At 40.6% G+C, this 18,056-nt stretch overlaps 1 pseudogene; it reads left to right on the forward strand.

The window, feature by feature from the left end:
• Positions 1 to 3,232: 3,232 nt before the first annotated feature.
• On the forward strand, positions 3,233 to 3,330 carry LOC120363850 (small nucleolar RNA U13; annotated as a pseudogene).
• The last annotated feature ends 14,726 nt before the right edge of the window (positions 3,331 to 18,056 follow it).

Genomic DNA, 18,056 nt, shown 5'->3' on the forward strand with positions numbered 1-18,056 from the left:
GCTGGTTCAACATATGCAAATCTATAAACATAATCCATCACATAAGCAGAACCAAAGACAAAAACCACATGATTTTCTCAATAGATGCAGAGAAGGCCTTTGACAAAATTCAACAGCCCTTTATGCCAAAAACTCTTAATAAACTAGGTAACAATAGAATGTATCTCAAAATAATAAAAGTTATTTATGACAAACCCACGACCAATATCATACTGAATAGACAAAAACTGGAAGCTTTCCCTTTGAAATCTGGCACAAGACAAGGGTGCCCTCTCTCACCACTCCTATTCAACATAGTATTAGAAGTTCTGGCCAGAGCAATTAGGCAAGAAAAAGAAAAAAAGGGTATTCAATTAGGAAAAGAGGAGTCAAATTGTCTCTATTTGCAGATGACATGATTGTATATTTAGAAGACCCCATCGTCTCAGCCCAAAATCTCCTTAAGATAAGTGACTTCAGCAAAATCTCAGGATACAAAATCAATGTGCAAAAAATACAAGCATTCCTATACACCAATAACAGATAAACAGAGAGCCAAATCACGAGCGAATTCCCATTCACAATTGCTACAAAGAGAATAAAATACCCAGGAATACCACTAACAAGGGATGTGAAGGACCTCTTCAAGGAGAACTACAAACCACTGCTTAGGGAAATAAGAGAGGTTACAAAGACATGGAAAAACATTCCATGCTCATGGTTAGGAAGAATCAAATTGTTAAAATGGCCACACAGCCCAAAGTAATTTATAGATTCAATGCTATCCCCATCAAGTTATTATTGACCTTCTTCACAGAACTGGAAAAAACCACCTTAAACTTCACATGGAACCAAAAAAGAGCCCACATAGCCAAGACAATCCTAAGTAAAAACAAAACAAAACTGGAGGCATCATGCTACCTGACTTCAAACTATACTACAAGCCTACTTTAATCAAAACAGCATGGTACTGGTACCAAAACAGAGATACAGAGCAATGGAACAGAACAGAGGCCTCAGAAGTAATGCCACACATCTACAACCATCTGATCTTTGACAACCCTGAAAAAAACAAGCAATGTGGAGAGGATTTCCTGTTTAATAAATGATGTTGGGAAAACTGGCTAGCCATGTACAGAAAGCTGAAACTGGACCCCTTCAAGACACCTTACACTAAAATTAACTCCAGATGGATTAAAGAGCTAAACATAAAACCTGACACCATAAAAACCCTAGAAGAAAACCTAGGCAAAACCATTCAGGCATAGGCATAGACAAGGACTTTACGACTAAAACACCAAAAACAATGGCAAGAAAAGCCAAAATAAACAAATGGGATCTAATTAAACTTAAGAGTTTCTGCACAGCAAAAGAAATAATCATTAGAGTGAAACAGCAACCAACAGAATGGGAAAAAATTTTTGCAAGCTACCCATCTGACAAATGGCTAATATTCAGAATCTATGAAGAACTTAAACAAATTTACAAGACAAAAGTAAACAACCTCATCAAAAAGTGGGCTATGGATATGAACAGACACTTTTCAAAAGAAGACATTTATGCAGCCAACAAACTGGTCATTAGAGAAATGCAAATCAAAACCACATTGAGATACCATCTCACACCAGTTAGAATGGCAATCATTAAAAAATCTGGAGACAATAGATGCGGGAGAGGATGTGGAGAAATAGGAACACTTTTGCACTGTTGGTGGGAGTGTAAATTAGTTCAACCATTGTGGAAGACAGTGTGGTGATTCCTCAAAGATCTAGAAATAGAAATATCTTTTGAGCCAAAAATTACATTACTGAGTAGATATACCCACAGGATTATAAATCCTTCTATTATAAAGACACATGCACACATATGTTCATTGTGGTGCTGTCATGAAATACTAGGCAGCCATAAAAAGGGATGAGTTCATGTCCTTTGCAGGGACATGGATGAACCTGGAAACCATCATTCTCAGCAAACTGACAAGAACAGAAAACCAAACACCTCATGGTCTCACTCGTACGTGAGTGTTGAACAATGAGAACACATGGACACAAAGAGGGAAACACCACATACTGGGGCCTGTTGAGGGGTGGGAGAGCTAGGGGCAGGATAGCAGAGCGTGGGGAATTGGGGAGGGACAGCATTAGGAGAAATACCTTATGTAGGTGATGGGGTGATGGATGCAGTAAACCACCATGGCATGTGTAGACCTATGTAGCAAACCTAAATGATCTGCTCATGTACCCCAGAACTTAAAATATAATAAAAATAATAATAATAACCAGAAAGAAAAAAAAAGGTGAGCAAAGGGAGGGGTAGTGGGTAGGGGTGTTGAGGGGTGGGGAAGAGATGGGGATAGTTAATGGATTAAAAAAAATAAAAGAATAAATAAGGCCAGGCAAAGTGGTTGACACCTATAATCCTAGCCCTTTGGGAGGCCAAGGAGGAGGGATCACTTGAGCCTAGTAGTTCAAGACCAGCCTGGGCAACACAGTGAGATCCTCTCTGCAAAAAATACAAAAACTAGCTGCGTGTGGTGACTCATGCCTGTGGTCCCAGCCACTCGGGAGGCTGAGGTGGGAGGCTCACCTGAACCCAGGGAGGTTGAGGTTGCAGTAAGCTGTGATCCAGCCCACTGCACTCCAGCCTGGGCAACAGAGTGAGGCTCTATCTCAAAATAAGCAAACAAACCAAAAGAATAAGACCTGCTATTTGATAGCACAACAGGATGACTCTAATCAATAATAATTAAAAGAGCATAATTGGATTGGCTGTAATACAAAAGATATATGCTTGAGGGGATGGATATCACATTCTCTATGATGTAATTATTATGCATTACATGCCTGTATCAAAACATTTCATGTACCCCATAAATATATACACTTATGTACCGACATAATGGGCAAAGGACATGAACATTTTCCAAAAGAAGACATACCAAAAGTTAACATATGAAAAAATGCTCAACATCACTAATCATCAGACAAAAGCAAATTAATACCACAAGGAGATATCATCTTACACCAGTCAGAATGGCTACTACCAAAAAGTCAAAAAACAATACATGTTAGCAATGATGCAGAGAAAATGAAACGCTTACACATTGTTAGTGGGAATGTAAATTAGTACCTCTATGGAAAACAGTGTAAAGATTTCTCAAAGAACTAAAAACAGAACTACCATTTGATCCAGCAATCCCACTACCAGGGATCTGCCCTAAGGAGAAGAAATAATTACACTAAAAAGATACCTGATGTTTTTGTAGTTCATGATGTGATGATTGGGTGTTCACATACAAGCGTGTGTCACCCTCAAACTTTGCTGTGAAGTTGCAATATTGCCTGTCTGACATGAAGAAAATTTTAAGTTTAAAAAGATACCTGCACTCGTATGTTTATCACAGCACCATTTAAAATAGCAAAGATTCAGAATCAACCTAAGTGTCCATCAATGGATGACTGGATAAAGAAAATGTGGTGTATATATATAGAACTCGGCCGCAAAAAAGAATGAAATCATGTCTTCTACAGCAACACGGATGGAATTGGAGGCCGTTATTTCAAGTAAAATAACTTAGAAACAGAGAGTCAAATGCTACATGTTGTCACTTATAAGCAGGAGCTAAACAATGGGTCCACATGAACCTACCCAATGGAGTGATAGACACTGGAGTCTCCAAAAGGTGGGAAAGTGGCAGAGGCGTGAGGAATGAGAAGTCACCTAATGGATACAATGTACACTATTCAGGTGATGATAACACTAAAAGCCCCCAGACTTCACCACTACACAGTATGTCTGTGTAGCAAAATTGCACTTGTACCCCCTAAATCTGTTTTTTAAATAGGAAGGGAGGCAAACCCAATATGACTGGCATTCTTAGAAGACGGGGCCTGCATGCACAGAGGGAAGATCAGTCAAGTAGCAAGCCATCTGTAAATCAAGGGTAGCCATCTACAGAATCCAGGATAGATGCCTCGGAGGAACCCAACCCTGCTGCTGGCACCTTGATCTACAACAAGCTTGTCTAACCCACGGCCCGCTGGTGGCATGTGGCCAGAATGGCTTTGAATGCGAGCCAAAGTAAATTGACAAACTCTTAAAACATTAGGAGACTTTTTTGTGATTTTTTTTTTTTTAGCTCACCAGCTATCATTAGTGTATTTTAAATGTGGCCCAAGACAATTCTTCTTCTTCCAATGTGGCCCAGAAAAGCCAAAAGATTGGACACCCCTGAATTATAGACCTTCCTGCAACTAAAACTGTGAGAGAAATAAATGCCTGTTGTTTAAGCCACCCAGTCTGTGGTATTTTATGATGGGAGCCTTAGCAATCTAATGCACAACCTTATTTCTTATGTTCTATTTCTGTTCCTGTGTGCTCTATAACAAGTGAAATGCTGGAAATTCTGAAGATATAAATGCTTCCAGTGTAAATATGTTTCTTAAGAACCTGCTGCAAAATTTGTGTAAATGCCTTTAGAAATTATGGCCCAAAAGATGATTCCTATGGCAATGGAGAGATGGTTTTTAAAATAAACTTCTATGGTAATATAGATGTCGGAGGAGCAACCATGAAGTTGATTTGTGGGAGAATTCCAGCCAGGATCTTACACTTAGCTTTCTTAGTGTACCAGAGTCGGCTGAAAACAAGAATGCTGACTTTTGCCACTCAAGCTCATTGAAATGTACAAAGCATACAGAAAATGTGTTAGTTTTCAGTAAGGGGAATTTCTTTCTAGTGGCTAAAATACTCCTACTCCTTTCTGAGACATTTTCTTCTCACCAGCAAATTACTTAGGAAGACATATTGTCAAACTGGCCAGGTGTAGTGACTCATGCCCATAATCCCAGCACTTTGGAAGGTCAAAGCGGGTGGGTCACTTGGGGCTAGAAATTGGAGACCAGCCTGGGCAACATGGCAAAACCCCAACTCTAAAAAAAATTAAAAAGTTAGCCAGACATGGTGGCATGTGCCTGTGGTCTCAGGTACTCTGGAGGCTGAGGTGGAAGGATCGTTTGAGCACAGGAAGTCAAGGCTTCAATGAGCCATGATCACACCACTACACCCCAGCCTGGGCAACAGAGAAAGACCTTGTCTCAAAAAAAAAAAAAAAAAAAAAAGTGACGGGAGTGTAGCATTAGAGCAAAGGAGGGTGATGGACAGTTGTAGAGGTGTTCATCCAGTTCTCGGTCCCTGTCCCAGCAGAGCCACTCTCCAGGTACAGAAAGCTGGTGCTCTCCAGAGTAGCATCTCTCACCTGGACAGTGCCAGGTTGGCACTGCCAACTTTGCATGCTCCAAGGTGATCCTGCTTTTCCTGTTTACTGTTTATCCAAAAAGGACACAATTTGACTTGAGTCAATTTGATCTGGAACAGAAGGATTTGATTTCCCTTTTCTAATGACAAATCACATTTAGGTTGGCATTTTAGCTGTTCACAAATTCTCCTACTCCTTTCTGAGACATTTACAGGCAGTTTCTTGCTTTACACTGAGAGTTATCAATCATACCCACTCTACGTGGATTTTACTAAGCACTGTGAGTGGCCTTTCCTCCAGGTTTTGGAAAGGGTAAGATTAAAAATATTGAGCTACAAAGTATTGGTCAAGATACAGAGCAACTGGACTTATTTTTTTTTTTTTTTTTTTTTTTTTTTTTGAGACAGAGTTTCACTCTTGTTACCCAGGCTGGAGTGCAATGGCACGATCTCGGCTCACCGCAACCTCCGCCTCTTGGGCTCAGGCAATTCTCCTGCCTCAGTCTCCTAACTAGCTGGGATTACAGGCACGCGCCACCACGCCCAGCTAGTTTTTTGTATTTTTAGTAGAGACGGGGTTTCACCATGTTGATCAGGATGGTCTCGATCTCTCGACCTCATGATCCACCCGCCTCGGCCTCCCAAAGTGCTGGGATTACAGGCTCGAGCCACCGCGCCCGGCCTGGAGTTCTTATATGTACATTATTGCTGAGAGTTCAGCCACTTTAGAAGACAGTTTGACAATAACCACTAAAATTAAACATACACCTATCCTGACCCAGCAATTCTGCTTCTGCACATACACGAAAGAGGAAATTAGTGCTACTGCCAATCAAAAGACATATGCCAATGTATTCTTTTTTTCTCTCTCTCTGAGACACAGTCTCTCGCTCTGTTACCCAGGCTGGAATGCAGTGGTGCAATCTCGGCTCACTGCAACCTCCGCCTCCAGGATTCAAGCGATTCTCCTGCAGCGATTCTCCTGCCTCTGCCTCTCAAGTAGCTGGGATTACAGGTGTGCACCACCATGCCTGGCTAATTTTTGTATTTTCAGTAGAAAGGAGGTTTAGTCAGCTTGATCTCAAACTCCTGACCTCAAGTGATCCACCCGCCTTGGTCTCTCAAAGTGCGGGGATTACAGGCATGAGCCAGGGCACCCAGCCGACGTAGGTATTCTTAACAGTTTTATTTGTAAGTCAATACTGAAAACAAATACAATCAAACACACAGCACCATCTCTATCCTTAAACCATGCTTGAAATCTCTGTTAGATTACGAAAAGTGATGCAGGGAGGTTTTTAACTTCTCAAATCTGAAAAAGACCAACTGGATTTCTCTAAAGAAAGAATAATTAGCCATGATCCTTCTCTGGTGAGGAATGCAACCTTAATACAAATACTTTCCACATTTGGCCTCCTGTTTGTTAGGAAAACAAGAAAAAAGAAGTTGACCTTGGGAGGATGAATCTTGGGCCAGAACTCTGCTCCAGGCAAAAGAGGTAGCAGGATCAGCAACCACTACGGGACTGAAGTGGGAAGGGTGTTGGACACCTTGAGATAAAGTCTAGGAAACTCGGCTGTTGTCTGGAAGCAATGTGCAGAAAAGTGGAGACGCGCTTGAGGAGAAGGAGGCAGTGGAGTTTGAATGACAGCTTGTCTTCATCCTTAGCGCCCTCCTGCTGACCTCCTGGAAAATTAGATTTGCATCCAAGGGAAAAAGCCTGCATGCATTTCCTCAGCCATAATTTACTTTTTTAAAAAAGATGGTATTAGACAAGAAAATGATTAGACTTAAAAAAAAAATGTGGTATGATGGAATAGAAAGAACTATCCAAAACTTTCTTTGAAGACTTTGTTCTTGCATGAGTGGGTTATGTGGCCTTGTGTGACACGCCCCCCCCCCGCAACTTTTCTGGGTCACAGATTCCTCATTCGTGAAATGGAGGGATTGAGTTGGATGATCTCTATGAGCCCTTCCTGCCCTAACACTAAGTTGTGTTCCATATTCTCTATTTAAAGAACCTGAAAAGGATGTGATAAAGTTTTAAAAAGAGTTTCATCAAATATGCCTTAAAAAAGAAAGTTGGTGCTTAGAGGGGTCCGCTTCCAGTAATGTGACATTTTACGCCTCTGAGCATCTCCTCTGAGCTAATCTCATTTTGGTACTTTTTCTCTCTCTGTATATGACTCTTCCAAATGCCAGTTCCTCTACTAACATCAGTCTCAATTCAGAATACTAACCACCCTCCTGTACCATCTTGGGAGCTCCAAATACAATGTTACTAAAAGAACAATTGTTTTTTGTCTATTTGCAGAGACAGAGAAAGGGATGAAGGCAATCATCAAAGCCTCAGCTCCCTTCCTCCAGCACTGGAAGGTGGAAATACACCAGCTTCACTGGGAGCAAAGCTCTGGCTCAGCAGCCTGGCCAGGATGTCTCCACTAAGAACCATTTACACAGGTTCACTGGCCTGAGCAAAATTGGGGGTTCACTGTTCAATTTCAACAGAGACTTAAAAAACAAACAAAAATAGAGCTCTCTAGAAAAGAAGTTGAAATGGCCATAGCATCAGTCCTATAATACAGGGTATAATTGTTTCTAGGTGCTTTTCATGTTCCCGATGGTACTACACGTTTGAGTCACTGAGCCCAGCCAGGACTCCTTATAAGGATACACAACCTATGAGGAATTGAAGAATTTGAAATTGACAAGACCCCGTCACCTCGGAATCTTGTCAAAATGCAGATTCTGATTCAGAGGGTCTAGGGCGCGTCATGACCTCCTGCAGCTCTGACAAGCTCAAGGTGCAGCTGGAGCTGCCAATCCATAATCCTACTTTGAGTAGGAAGGGTGTGGAGCCTTTCAGATTCATTCTGGATTCTGCATCTATCTCATAACTAATGGATCTAGTCTCTGGCATTCTATTAACCAAGACATCCTCTGATCTACAATCCTGCATCTGCAAGATTTTGGTAATTGACTTGAGACTGAATTTTCAGGTGCTAGTAGTATTCTAAAAACAGTGATTAGAGTTTGGAGGTTACAAGCTTGATTCATGTCCTACCGTCACCACCCATTTCTTGTGTATTACCTTGGAAGAATAGTTAATAATCTGTGCCTCTATTTCTTAGTTTCTTCATCTCTGCAGTTTATAGAATTCAACAGAGCCATCACCTTGAGACAGGGCTTCAGTTTCCTCATCTGCACAATAGACTTGTCTCAAGGAGATGTTAAGAGAATTAAATCAGATAATGTACCAGCAAATAATTGATATTTGTTCAGAGTCAGCTAAGATAATTTACACTATTTTTTTGTTTCACTATCCTAGGTGTTTTAGTGCACTATAATTTTTTGGTAGAAAATATGTATATAGCCTGTAATTCCAGAACTTCAGGAGGCTGAGGCAGGAGGATTGCTGGAGCCCAGGCTGGAGTTCAAGACAAGCCTAGGCAACAAAGTGAGGCCCTATCTACAAAAAAAATAATAAAATAAAATAATCCAGGCATGGTGGTATGCACCTATAGTCTCAGTTACTCAGAAGGCTGAGGCAGGAGGACCCCTTGAGCACAGGAGTTTGAGGCTACAGTGAGACATGATTGCACCACTGAACTCCAGACTTGGTGACAGAGAAAGACCTTGAAAAAGAAAGAGAGAAAGAAAGACAGAGAGAAAGAAAGAAAAAAGAAAGAAAGAAAGAAAGAAAGAAAGAAAGAAAGAAAGAAAGAAAGAAAGAAAGAAAGAAAAGAAAAGAAAAGAAAAGAAAAGAAAAGAAAAGAAAAAAGAAACGTACATTCATTATTCAGATTAGTAAACTTTGGCTCCTAACATACCAACATTCCCTGGATTTGCCTAATGTCTACACCTAGTTAAAGTAGAAACCTATTGAAAAAGATCATTAAGAAGGAATCAGTGGTGGGAACTAGGGGCAGAAAGGGTATGATGGGCTAAATTGCGTCTCCCCCACCACCGCCAAAATGTATGTGTTAAAACCCTAACTCCCAAGACCTCAGAATATAACCACAGTTGGAAATGAGGTCTTTAAAAACTCTGTTAACATTATCTTTAGGGCAGGACCCTAATCCAACAGGACTGGTGTCCTTGTAAGAGAAAGAGATGCCAGGGTGTGTGTGTGCCCAGAGGCCATGTGTGTACAAACAGCAAGAATGTGGCCATGTGCAAGCCGAGGAAAGAGGCCTCAGAACCCCGCTGATACCCTGCTGATATCTGCCAATAGCTTCCAGAAGTGTGAGAAAATGAATGGTCATTGTTTAAGCTTCCCATTCTGTGGTATTTGCTGCAGCAGCCCTAGCAGTGAAATACAGGAGAAAAAGAAATCCTGAAGCAAGAGGAGCTTTTATCATGCACAAACCACGCTCCACAAATACGCTGGCATTTTCCAGGAGAGCTTCCATTGCTCATCATTTTTATTAGTTTCAGTAAAACTATTGAATGCACAGCTAAAAAGTACCATTTTCATACTTTCATATGAATAACTTTTTATATGAATAGCTTTATGAATCAGGGGTGGAGGAAGTCCTTGTTGCACTGCTGAATGAATTATTCTCTGGTCTTCTTTCCTGTAGCTGACAGGCAAGACCTACACATGAAGCTTGGGGCAGCCACACATGGGATCAGCCCCTTATCTGGCAGGCCTGAGGAACTGGGCAGTTTAACAAAGGTGGTAGGCAGAATAACAATTCACCTCCACCCACCACCAGAGATGTCCACATTTGACTGCTTGGAACCTGTGAATGTGGTTGAATGAGGGACCTTGAGATGGGGGGATTGTCCTGGATGCTCCAGGGAGGCCCGATGCAATCACAAGTGTCCTAGAGGGAAGTCAGAGTGAGTAGTAGAAAATGAGGTGATGCTATTTCTCCACATCCTCTCCAGCATCTGTTGTTTCCCGATTTTTTAATGATCGCCATTCTAACTGGTGTGAGATGGTATCTCAATGTGGTTTTGATTTGCATTTCTCTGATGACCAGTGATGATGAGCATTTTTTCATATGTTTGTTGGCCTCCTGTATGTCTTCTTTTGTAAAGTATCTGTTCATATCCTTTGCCCATTTTTGAATGGGCTTGTTTATTTTTTTCTTGTAGATCTGCTTTAGTTCTTTGTAAATTCTGGATATCAGCCCCTTGTCAGATGGGTAGACTGCAAAAATTTTTTCCCATTCTGTTGGTTGCCGATTCACTCTACTGACTGTTTCTTTTGCCGTGCAGAAGCTGTGGAGTTTGATTAGGTCCCATTTGTCTATTTTGGCTTTTGTTGCCATTGCTTTTGGCGTTTTGGTCATGAAGTCCTTGCCTACACCTATGTCCTGAATGGTTTTGCCTAGATTTTCTTTTACACTGTTGGTGGGAATGTAAATTAATTCAACCATTGTGGAAGACAGTGTGGCGATTCCTCAAGGACCTAAAAATAGAAATCCCATTTGACCCAGCAATCCCATTACTGGGTATATATCCAAAGGATTATAAATCATTCTACTACAAGGACACGTGCACACGAATGTTCATTGCAGCACTGTTTACAATAGCAAAGACCTGGAACCAACCCAAATGCCCAACAATGATAGACTGGATAGGGAAAATGTGGTACATATACACCATGGAATATTATGCAGCCATCAAAAACGATGAGTTCACGTCCTTTATAGGGACATGGATGAACCTGGAAACCATCATTCTCAGCAAACTGACACAAGAGCAGAAAATCAAACACCGTATATTCTCGCTCATAGGCGGGTGTTGAACAATGAGAACACATGGACACAGGGAGGGGAGCACTACACACTGGGGTCTGTTGGGGGGAAATGGGGGAGGGGCGGGGGGTGGGGAGGTGGGAAGAGATAGCATGGGGAGAAATGACAGATACAGGTGAGGGGACGGAAGGCAGCAAAGCACACTGCCATGTGTGTACCTATGCAACAATCTTGCATGTTCATCACATGTACCCCAAAACCTAAAATGCAATAAATAAAAAAAAAAAAGTAAAAAAAAAAAAGAGAAAATGAGGTGATGGAAGCAGAGCTAGGAATGATGAGAAGAAGGCGCCATAAGGCACAGAATGCTAGCAGCTTCCACGGGCTGAGAAAGGCAAGGAAACAGATTCTCTTCTGAAGCCTCCGGAAGGGCAGAGCCCCACAGACACCTTGATTTTAGACTTCTGACCTCCAGAACTGTAAGAGAATAAATCTCTGTTGTTTTAAGTCATTGAGTTTGTGGCAATTTGTTACAGCAGTCGTAAGAAATGAGCACAATGAATATTCTGGTTTCCAGGGAGCAGGCTGTGATGGGCCTCTCCATGCAGTGCAGATTTAGGGTCTGGCGAATTTTTTTTTTTTTTTTTTTTTTGACAAGGTGTCTCTCTGTCAACTTGATGGTGGATAATACAATAATGAAATGCCATATGTTAGACTATATTCTTTCCACTGTACAGATATACTTTATATACTATAGTATATAAAGTATGTTTTACAGCAACATTTTAAAAATTAAAAAGTTATTAAGAACTTTAAGACAAAGAAATCTGTGAGTTGGCTCAAGTCCAAAATCCATGAAAGAACCAAGAACAAAACTAAGTCTTCTGATGCATGTGGATTACAATTGCTATGGACAATTCTTCCCTAAATATGCCCCGATCAACATTAACCCATTAAATGAGAATTTCCAGGCTTGGCAGACTACAGAGTGCACATAACCTTAATTCTGAAGGTACGAGAGCTTTGTATACTGGGCCTGAAAATCACTCTTGTCTTTGTGGGTTAATGTGTCTTAAAAATGGTAATACATATAAAGTGCTAAAGTGGTTCCTAGTATAAAATAAAGATTCAATAATCATTAATTGTTATTATTGACCTAGAACTGAAGAATCATCTCAGAAAATTTAAATTTCAGGGTATTTAACGGAGTCTATGTTTTATACCTTTTAGTACTTTCATGTTGAGAACTGGATGTGGACTATGGTCTTTCTGAAATAGAAACTTAAGGAAAAGAGAGATCTGGATTCACAGCTATTGGAAGATTTGGCTGTGTTTATGAGCATTCAAATGGTAGAATCTGGAAATCATTAGGTTTCAAGTGTTCAACTGTCAGACACTCTGGTGTATTTAACCTTCCACTTGCTTCCAGTCTCTTTTTGTGCTGGAATATTCAGGGATTCTATTGCCCTCAAGTTCCTTCCCAAATTGAGATGTCTCTTGGGATATTCTCACATTAAGGGTCTTTATCCTTTCATTCAACTATCCTGAGACACGGGTCTGCATGCTCTTGTTGCTATTAACCTGGACAAGGCAGAACTGAATAAACAAATCTGTTCCCCCACCACAGCCTCCAACACCCACCCCCTTACTTCTTAAACTCCGCCCTTATTTGGATTCTCAGATGTCAAGAGAGCAAACTAACTTGGGATGAGAACAAAGACTCCGAAGTACAACACATCTGAGTTCAAGTCCCGAGTTTGCCATGTGCTAACAACATGACCTTTGCTGAGTTACTTACTCTCTCTAAACCTCTATTTTCATATCCATACAATGAGTCTAATATCAATTACATAACAATTTATGATAATTTCATTGTCATGAGCACAAACGATATTATGCACAATAAAGTATTTAGCACGGTAGCAGGCATAGAATAAACATTCAATAAAATGTTAACTATTTTTATACTCCCCTGGTTTCTATCCAGACCCTGCAATACCTCTGTTAGTTTCACTGCCTGGCTTCCCCTTCTCTTCCTGCACCGTTAATGTTACAGTTCCTTTTCTCCCCAACTTTGCACACCTGCCCAAGGGGACCTCACCCAGTCTTTGGACTTTCACTGCCACCTGCTATGCACGACACTCTGGGTGACAGCACCCAGTGTTCTCTGTCCAACCCTGATCTCTTGTCCAAGCTCTAGATTTGCGTTTCCAATTATCTATTTATTATCCCACTTTAGATACCCTGGAGTCACCCAAAGAGAACCCACCATCATCCTCCTCTAACCCATTTCATTTCGTATCTCCTCAAGCACTTAATGGGGTCAGTCTCCCAGGGTAGAAATTGTGAAGACATTCACAACCACCCTCATCCCCCCTCACTAAGCCCTGGGATTAAAACATGTCTCCTGGCTCTAATGCTGTCCCAGTCCCTCCCCCCACCACTGCCGTGGTTCTGGCCCTCCTTATCACACACTAGACAAAGGAAGCAGCTTTGTATTTGTGGTCTGTCAGCCCTCAAACGCTGACTCTCCCATGTCTATTCATCCTCTGGTCCCCCACCCAATTCATCATCTTCAAATACACACCAAGGACTACAAAGATACTCTAAATCTGGGGAAAAGGGAACATCTTAACAAATATTTCACAGTGAAATACAGGGGGCAAAAACATTAAGTTCAAGAAACAATCAAAAAAGACATCCAGTGATATTATTAGAATGTAACATGGTTCTGGTTTTTGTTGTTTACCATGGTATATAACTATCGCCCTGATGGAATTAGTTGCTCCGTCTGCTGGGGCCCCACTACGTCTTCATCACACATTTGCTTTAGTCTTTAACATGTATGGCAATTCAGCTGCCTTTCTCTGCTTAGCCTACATCATTTTCATCTTTTTATTCCCAGAATCTGGTATCATACCTAAGATATAGTCAAAGCTTGCTAACCAGTAGAAAACAAGCTAATAATTGACTTTTCATGCTACCCATTAGAAACTAAGAAAAGTGACATTTTTCTTGAAATCACAAAATGATAGCATAGGTTTTTTTGGGTTTTTTATTGTTTTGTTTTGTTTTGTTTTTTGAGTATCAAAGTACTTTCTTCTAGAGAATTCAGCATTTTTTATTTTGTCTTTATTTTGATCTCTTCTTTCCCTTCTACCATTCAAGCTAGGCCCCAAGAATAGAAGTCAGATTCCACATATAACTTTGAGTTTTAAACTAGCCTTTTTATTAAGGTAAGTAGGAAGAAAGTTTGAAGAAACCAGAGCTTAGAGGATTCACCGTGGAGTTTATCACAGAAGGAGATACTTGAGGGAAGTTCCTGCCTCACTAGAAGGGGAAAGCCTTTCCAGTGCTAAGAGGGAATCCGTTTTTCTACTTTGCACATTCTAAAATTCAGTGTTATCAGTAGTCATGGAGCAATGAAGCTTAGGATATCAGGCTTCCTCCTAACTAAATTCACAAGAGAGCAGTGCAGAAAGGCCAACAACACTTGTTTCATAACTGATTCACTCATTTAACAAGGAAATGCTGCACAAGATTAAGAATGCCAGCTCTGGAGTCAACAAGACTCGGTCAAATTTTTTATTTAGTCTTTAGCACAAACTTGAGATTTTCCCTCCCACCTATATGGCCTCAATCCTCTATTCTCTTTGTAATGTAACATCCTTAGATTAGCACCTAGAACACAGGAAGAGATCTAGAAATATCAGCCATACAAGCTGAGAGTCGAATCACATATGAACTCCTATTCACAAATGCTACAAAAAGAATAAAATATGTAGGAATACAGCTAACAGGGTAAGGGAAGGACCTCTTCAAGGGAAACTACAAAGCACTGCTCTAAGAAATTAGAGATGACACAAAGGGAAAAACATTCCATGTTCATGGATAGGAAGAATCAATATGGTGAAAATGACCATACTGCCTAAAGCAATTTCCAGATTCAATGTTTTTCCCATTAACCTACCACTGACATTCTTCACAGAATTAGAGAAAACTATTTTAAAATTTATATGGAACCAAAATGGAACCCAAATAGCCAAGGCAATTCTAAGCAAAAAGAACAAAGCTGGCGGCATCATGCTACCCAACTTCATACTATACTACAGAGCTACAGTAACCAAAACAGCATGGTACTGGTACAAAAATAGACACATACACCAGTAGAACAAAATAGAAAACCCAGAAAAAAGACAGCACACCTACAACCATCCAATCTTTAACAAATCTGACAAAAACAAGGAACGGGAAAAAGATTCCCTGTTTAATAAATGGTGTTGGCTGGGTGCAGCAGCTTATGCCTGTAATCCCAGCACTGTGGGAGGCTGAGTTGGGTGGATCATGATGTCAGAAGTTCGAGACCAGCCTGATCAACATGATGAAACCCCATCTCTACTAAAAATATAAAAATTAAGAATGCCAGCTCTAGAGTCAACAAGTCTCATTCAGATTTTTTATTTAGTCTTTAGCACAAACCTAAGATTTTCCCTCCCACCTATAGGGTCTCGAGGTGGCGCATGCTTATAATCCCAGCTACCCAGGAGGCTTAGGCAGGAGAATCTCTTGAACCTGGGTTGTGAGGGTTGCAATGAGTCAAGATCATGCTACTGCCCTCAGCCTGGGCAACAGAGAGAGACTCCATCTCCAAAAGAAAGAAAAAGAAAGAAAGAAAGAAGGAAAGAAAGAAAGAAAGAAAGAAAGAAAGAAAGAAAGAAAGAAAGAAAGAAAGAAAGAAAAAAGAAAGAAAGAAAGAAAGAGAAAGAAAGAAAGAAAGAAAGAAAGAAAGAAAGAAAGAAAGAAAGAAAGAAAGAAAGAAAGAAAGAAAGAAAGAAAGGTGCTGGAAGAACTGACCAGCCGTATACAGAAAATTGAAACTGGGCCCTTTCTTTACACCATACACAAAAATCAACTCAAGATAGATTAAAGATTTAAATGTAAAACCCAAAACTATAAAAACCCTACAAAGAAACCTAGGCAACCATTTAGGACATAGGCACGGGCAAAGATTTCATGGCAAAGACACCAAAAGCAACTGCAGCAAAAGCCAAAATTGACAAATGGGATCTAATTAAACTAAAGAGCTTTTGCACAGCAACAGAAACTATCAACAGAGCGAACAGGCAGCCCACAGAACGGGAGAAAAATTTTGCAATCTATGCATCTGACAAAGGTCTAATATCCAACATCTATAAGGGACTTAAACAAATTTACAAGAAGATAACAAACAACCCCATTAAAAAGTGGGCAAAGGACATGAATAGACACTTCTCAAAAGAAGACATAGATACATGTGGTCAACAAATATGAAAAAAAAAGCTCAACATCACTTATAATTAGAGAAATGCAAATCAAACTGCAGTGATATATCATCTCATACCAGTGAGAATGGCTATTATTAAAAAGTCAAAAAATAACATATGCTGGTGAGATTGTGGAGAAAACAGAACACTTATGCACTGTTGATGGGAGTGTAAACTAGTTCAATCATTGTGAAAGACAGTGTGGTGATTCCTCAAAGACCTAAAAACAGAACTACCATTCAACCCAGCAATCCCATTTCTGGGTATATATCCAAAGGAATATAAATCATTCTATTATAAAGACATGCACATGTGGATGTTCATTGCAGCGCTATTCATAACAGCAAAAACATAGAAACAACCTAAATGCCCATCAATGAAAGGCTAGATAAAGAAAACATGGTATATATACACTATGGAATACTATGCAGTCATAAAAAGGAATTAGATCATGTCCATTGGAGGGACACAGATGTAGCTGGAGGCCATTATCCTTAGCAAACTCATGCAGTAAGAGAAAACCAAATGCCGCATGTTTTCACTTGTAAGTGGGAGCTAAATGATGAGAATACATGGACACATGAGGATCAGAAAGAATGGCTAATGGATGCTGGGGTTAATACCCAGGTGATGGGATGATCTGTGCAGCAAATCATGATGGCACATGTTTACCTATGTCACAAACCGGCACGTTTTGCACATGTATCCCTGAACTTAAAATATAAGTTTGAAATTAAAAATACATACATATATATATCAGCCATGGTTATCCTCTGGGCCAGGAGATGAGCTACAGCTGTGGACACCTGGTCCCTGTTCTCATTGTGCTTCCTGAAGACGGAACTAGAGCTCTGCTACTCTTAGGCAATGTGTTTTTTCTTTGGGCCATCTGTGGAAGCCAAATCATTATTTGCTGTTTGCTTGGTAAACATCTTGGCAAATAGGATGAAAGGCCAGGATGTCTGTTGGCTCACTGAGTCCTCCTAATGGATCAGTCTCGGTCTGTCTTACTCTGAAGTATCCTCCACTCCTTGAAATCCCAGATGAATGCTTTTGGAAAAGTGGCATCTTGTTTATTTTACAGAAATGCCATGTATGCATCAAACCCATTTTCCCTTCTGCCTGGGGGCATACCTAACCTTGTCTCCCAGCTTCCTTTGCAGTTAGGCCACGTGACATGCATTAGCCAATGCCATTGGCTGGAAGCGATGTGCCCCCTTCCTGGTCTTGCTGATAAAGTCCCCACCTACCCCCCAACCCCACAGGCAACGCTCTGTGTTCTACAGGGACTTTGGAAGCCACATGTTGAAGGCATCAGAGCCACAGGCAAAAGAAATCTGGGTCCTCACGTATTACTTGGGTAAGGCACCCACTCATCAGCAATGCCCACTGTGAACTCTATGTGAGGAAAAACAACCTTCTATCACATTTGAGCTATTACACATTCTTGAGTTTGTTACAAGTTCTAGGATTACCCTAACAAATACATCTGTCTCGATCATCATGAACCTATCGTTCCTATAGCAGTGCCTGGTACAAAAAGAACTCATGTCTGTGGAAACTCTAGATTTTACTAGAAATCAGAGCCCAGTGTTTACACAGAGTAAGAGTAATCACTGACATGAAGAAGACAGACTCGAACTCTGTGGAAGACTTGAGTTGTCTACATTTCTGAAACATGAGGATGCCACCAAGAGAGGAAAATGTAAGATATTTTTTCCCAATTTCAGTTCTCCTCAGATTTCATCAGTCTGATCATCCAAACTCAGAATTATCTGAAGTTATTTCATTCAGAGTTGATAGCAATCAG

This window comes from Saimiri boliviensis, chromosome 3 (assembly GCF_048565385.1).
Source record: "Saimiri boliviensis isolate mSaiBol1 chromosome 3, mSaiBol1.pri, whole genome shotgun sequence".
NCBI classification, from domain to species: domain Eukaryota; kingdom Metazoa; phylum Chordata; class Mammalia; order Primates; family Cebidae; genus Saimiri; species Saimiri boliviensis.